This window comes from Acanthochromis polyacanthus, chromosome 18, assembly GCF_021347895.1.
Source record: "Acanthochromis polyacanthus isolate Apoly-LR-REF ecotype Palm Island chromosome 18, KAUST_Apoly_ChrSc, whole genome shotgun sequence".
In the NCBI taxonomy this organism is placed as follows: Eukaryota; Metazoa; Chordata; class Actinopteri; family Pomacentridae; genus Acanthochromis; species Acanthochromis polyacanthus.
The window spans coordinates 36,196,704-36,202,965 of NC_067130.1; positions in this window are offsets into that span (position 1 = coordinate 36,196,704).

Here is a 6,262-nt window from a genome sequence, read left to right on the forward strand (position 1 = left end):
AGGTGAAGAAGCGTGTACAGGCAGGCTGGAACAGCTGGAGAAAAGTGTCAGGTGTGATGTGTGATAGAAGAGTTTCAGCTAAAATGAAAGGAAAGGTTTACAAAACTGTGGTGAGACCAGCCATGTTGTTTGGTCTGGAGACAGTGTCCCTGAGGAAAAGACAGGAGGCAGAGCTGGAGGTAGCAGAACTGAAGATGCTGAGGTTCTCTTTGGGAGTGACCAGGATGGATAGGATCAGGAATGAGTCCATCAGAGGGACAGCACATGTTAGAGGCTTTGGAGATAAAGTCAGAGAGGCCAGACTGAGATGGTTCAGACATGTCCAGAGGAGAGAGAGTGAATATATTGGTAGAAGGATGCTGAGTTTCCCACTGCCAGGCAGGAGGCCTAGAGGAAGACCAAAGAGGAGGTTTATGGATGTGGTTAAAGAGGACATGAAGGTAGTTGGTGTGAGAGAAGAGGATGCAGCAGACAGGGTTAGATGGAGGCAATTGATTCACTGTGGACGACCCCTGAAGGGAAAAGCCGAAAGGAAAAGAAGAAGAAGAAGAATTTAATCAGAAAGAAATGTAATTTATTCTATTAATTCCTTCTCTTTGTTTTCTGGCTTTGGAAATGTTGAAATGATTTTGAAAATCAAAATATTTAAGAGTAAAAAACTGCATTTATAGCCGACAGAAAGCACTACTGAATATTCTGGACCAATTTTAAAACAGATATATGAACGTACTCCAAAGTTTTTACAGTTAAACATCATATATTGCTCCATTTTTCATAAATTTAACTAAAGTTTCTCATGTTCCCCACATTATCTTTTTCAATTATTCACCTTAAAATACTCCAAAAATGGTTAAGTTCACTATTTTTGGTACAAATTCTGGTTCCAGTCCATAAAGAAATGTGGATTTTTGTTTGAAAACCAACAAATATTGTTTAATTAGCTCTAAAACAGCAGTTGGGATGAATTCTGACTAACTAGGAACTACGAGTGAATCTTAAACAATTGGAATATTACAAAAATATTTACAAAATTACTTTGAATTCAATTAAAAGATTTAGAACATTGTTTAATATTTTTAAGCTGCTATTTAAGAAAGCAAAAGCATTATATATACGAGAATAACTTCACAAAAAGTAAAAATACTTCAGGCCTTTTACTCGTTTTTAAAAAGCCAAGAAAATTTATTCAAACTCAAAGTTGAATTTTCCAATAATTTTAAATATTGGATTTCTGATTTTGAGGAGCTATGAGCCAAAAACATCAACAAACAACCAACATTAATATTAATATTTTATGGGCCTATCATATAATAAAATGTTAGATAAAGATAAAAAATTATAATTTGAGAAGCACCATGAGATGTTGAGGAGCTTTATGAAAGCCAGAAGTGATTATTTTTTACACTTTCACACAATAAAAATGGATTTTCAACCACATTGGACCTTGAATATGTTGTATTTGACACCAGAAACAGTAAAAAAAAATCTGCTGAACCATTCAAAAAACTCAACTTTAATCCTGTATTTTTATGTAAAATTACATCAAATGAGTCTCTGACCTGCTTCAGTTTTCTAGATCTTAACGGGAGGAAAACTTGAATTAAATGAGGTCAGAAACTCACCGTTTCTTGGTGACAGAAGTGGAACCGGCACCGATTCGACGTGACGCCACGACTCCCCTCTGGGCTGATGTCTGGATGTAAACGTCCAGCTGGAGTTTGGACCAGAACCGGCCTGAAGATACAACAAACGTTAAGAAAAACTGCATCTAGTCGTTGGTTAGACACTTTAACTTGGATAAATAACATTTCAGTCTCTATATAACTGCATTATTTTACCTGCTGTGTCCTAAAGTACCATCAATCCAGCACTTTTTGCATTAAAATGACTTGATATCATTCATATTTTTAAGATTAAAGCTTGCAAAAATGAGATTTTCTTTCATTCTAAGGAAAAAATGAATCTGTAAACCATGTTAATTACAGTCTAGTTTGCAAAATCCAACATAAACAGCCGAAACATCACAAATAATTGCCAATAATTCTAAATATTATGCCTTGAATAGGGTGACCATATTCTGTTTCTCTGAAAAGAGGACACACTTCCAGCTCGCGCGCGAAAAATTTTCAGTCCCCCCCCCACTATTTTTAGGGGTTTTCTGTGGGTCAGGGGGCTTTCTGTGCTTCAAACTCAGTTAAACAGATATTCTGAATTCCCCAGAAAAGAACACTTTACCTGGAAATACAGAAAAATAGCCCAAAACACTCACAAACAGTTGCTTTATAAATAATATATTTATTAATTTAAAGCAATTCTCCTAAACAATATAATCAGTCACATACAAATATGGCATGCTCTAGTCTTTAATAGTTATTGACTCAAGTTGTGTAGGAACACATGTATTCAGATGTTTAACAAAATAAGAAATAATCATCTCTCTTAAGTCTGACACTTACACCTTAGTTAGGAACAGTGAGGTAGAGTACCATTCTTCAAAATAACCTCCCAATTATCAATTATGTAAAAATAGAAATAATGCCTCAAAATATTAAACAAAAAGAAAAAACAGAGGTAGCCTATTCTTCAATGTTCAGGTAGCCCGTTCTTCAAAATAATGTGTCTAATGGCAAATGAAAAAATATAGAAATAATGCCTCAAGTCAACAGTCCTTTTTTTCCTTCTTTTTCATTTTCTTATTAGCTACAGAGACATAAGTCCCAGCTTTGCAGACTGTACATTCTGCCTCCCATTTGACACGACCCGGATGAAAACAGGGGTACTTTTTTCGCATTTCATCAGTGAAATGACATTTGCGTTTCGGCATTTTCTTTCGGTTCGAGTGTTCTCTCACAGTGTGCCTACCTGCCTGTCAGCCTGCGAGGAGTGAGTGAGTGTGGAGCGCCTCTGTACAGCTTTGTGAATGATTAATACACGTTCCGGGGTTCGGCTCAAACTCCGCCTCTCAGAGCGTGTTTCCAAAGGAACCATGAATGATAAAAACACTGGTCTGTGACGCGCTCAAGCTAGGCAAGATCAAAAACCCGGACATTTGAAGGACTTTATAAACGCCGGCCGGACAGGCCGGACAGCCTCTCAAAAGAGGACATGTCCGGGCAAAAGAGGACGTATGGTCACCCTACCTAAAGACAGATGCCTTGGTTGCTAAATTCCTTCTGGACAGGTAAAATGTATTATTGTATCATACTGCGGCTATAGGCAACTTCACGAGTCCTATGCAAGTTTCTGGAGGAGGGTTGCCTAGCCATGCTACACCCATGTTTCTGACGGCACAAGGGTCTAGGGAAGCGGGCTAAAAGGTTGTCTATCAAATCCCTCTGCAGCAATTGGGTAGGTATACAACCAATCAACGCAACGAATAGGCTGATGTAGTTCCGAGAGCACCGGCGGATTGTGGCTAAGTCCCATTAGCTTCCCAACCAGTGGAGCTGTGGAGCCAACTGGTATATTAAGGATTTGCCATATCCCGTCAGCATAAGTCCAAATACGTCTTTCTTCTCAATGAAACACTTAAGTGCTGTCCTTTGTTTATCTTTAAAGTTGAATTTTAGCTTCAAATCTTTAAGTGCTGTGGCCAAAGCCGAGTGGAAAGATAACTGTTTATTGTGCACCGGTTGTTTCTGTCAGAATCGTCACGCCTCTGTCGTCACTTAGTTACGCCCGCCTTCTGACTCTACACTTCATGGTGATTGGTCCGGCCAGTTTTAGGAGAATCTAGCCTCGAGCCTTATGGAGGGTAACTAGACCCACCCTGGCAGAGAATTAAATTCGTTGCCGTGGGTTGTCTAGCGAGGTTAAGCTAGGAGGGGGGCGTTTCTTCGTAAATGTTAAGAGGGGGGAGGTTAGAGGGGGGTGAGGGAGAGGTTGTATGTGCGCATGTGCATGCTACGTTCAAAGTCGTAGGAAATTAAATCTCCTCTAATGCCTTTAAGAGAAAGAAATGAAGGCATGCAGAGGTCAGACAGAGAAATCAGACACTATCTCTGGTCCAGCTGGTCCACATGGTAGGAATATTACTTTATATTATATATGTGAGTCAGAGCTACACCTGTCACAATAATTACCTTTATGGACTAAATATTATCTGATGTAGTTCATCTTTTAATTTTGAGATCATAAGTAGACCCTTAATTTTTAAGAATATCCAGATATTGGAATTGTAGAGTGAAAAATGTAAGAAATGCCACAAATAAAGAGCATAAAAAATGCAACCACTAACCTAAAACAATGAATAGAATTATCTGGACTGTGACTGTGTTAAAGATGAGTTGATAATGTAATCATTGTTTCAGGCCTAACATCTGCAGAAATCACACAAATGCAGATTTTCCCAAAACAGTGCACTAAACAGACACGTCTAGTTTCACTTTAATGAGTTGATAAATTTGTGAAACATTTTGAACATATCTGGCATTTGGGATCTTCAACGTGTATAAGGTGAACTTTATTTCAGTTTAAATCTTTTTTCTCCTCTGCTAGACAAATCAGGTCACATACTGTGATTGACAGCTAATAAGAACAACTCATGTTTAGAACTGCCTGACAAATACGAATGATATTTACTGAGGTAATGATTTATTTCAGCAGAATTTGCGTCAGTTTGAACATTTCTGCTGGTTGGGAACACCTGAAAATGTCTGAAGATTAATCTGACCCCAGAGATATTTGCCTCCAGAAAATGATTTACATAAGATTGTTTACCAAGTTTGTGTTTCTGTCACTTTGTTTATGTGTTGAATACATCAATAACCCCTTGATAATGAAACTTATCAGTGAGTTGACCTGTCCTCTAGCACCACCATCAGGCCAAACATGTAAATTAGAATTGATGTGTCTTGAAGAGTTTTCATAGAAATAATCTCAAATTTACTGACAACAGTAACGATTACAAGAGTATGAAGCCTATTTTTAATGACTGTTTATTGACTTTTAAATTAACAGTTTTTATTTATAACTCTTGTTTTATTTTATTGTATTTTATGTGCAGCGTCTTTGAGTTATTTGTAAAGCTCTTTAGAAATAGAATGTATTGTTATTATTTTTGTTGATGATATGACCGTTCCTATAGCGCCACCATCAGGTCAAAACTTTCAGTTTTATACTTAGTGTATCTTGACAATCTTTCATCCAAATCTTTTCTAATTTCTTGCGCACATTCACAACTCTCACAGAATGAACCATATTGATTGATGTTGGTGACCCCTCTTTCCTCTCACAGAAAAGCCGAGTCAACTACATCCAAGTCTTTCAAACTGTCCCCATGCACACAATTCTCCTCTAAATTTGTCATCCCAAGTACAATATTTTCAATCGATGGTGTTATGAAGAGCTTTGATGATGACTTGAATTGTTGAATACATCTTTCAATATGGCTGACTGCACATCTGGTGGGGCCTGGAACCATTTTGATAATAGTAGCGGTAAATCTACCCTGCTGTTCAAATGGGGGAAGAAACCATATTATCTTTCAATTTTTGGAATGGATCATGTCTGCTGGTGGTTGAGAGGCAACATAAGGGTCAACACTCTTATTCTCATCAGATGAGGATTCCTCAAAATCAGGGTCCCCCTCAACACAATCCTCTCTCAGAAACATTCTCCTCCATGTCACTTTCACTGTCAAAGAGCTGTTCCAGAACATCATTAATAGTAAACCTTTTCCTAGAGGACATTTTCCGGTGAGAGAGGATGCAGATTGCAGTAACCACAGAACACACTGAGGAATGATTTGGACAGAGGGCTGCTCTGCAAGCATTTATATGTTTGTTTCTCCCTTGTTTTGCATGAACTACTAATGTCTTTTCGGTGATACCCTGCCCTCCATAGCACAGGAAACATCAGTTGTACTTTGGAAGGTACAGTAGGTCACACAGACACCTTCATGGCGCAGGAAAGTTCTTATGAGAATATTGTTTCTCCTTCCCCTATATCACGTTAGCACCAAAAACTGAAAATTATGGTCCCTCTGCTCACTTCAACAAGGTGGACATGCTAAGAGTGTCAGACATGTCAGACATGTTGAAGACATAAAGTCGTTATTCAAGCTCTTCATAAAACCATCAATTGAAAATATTGTATTTGAGATGATAATTTTAGAGGGCAGGCATGTGCAGTTGGAAAGACTTGGATGCGATCAACTCCAACCCTTCATTGGCATCCTCATTTTGGAAGGAGTTCACAAGTCATGTTGTTTCCCACAGACCCACACAACTAGAAGACTGAAAGTTCTCATGGGAATTGTTGT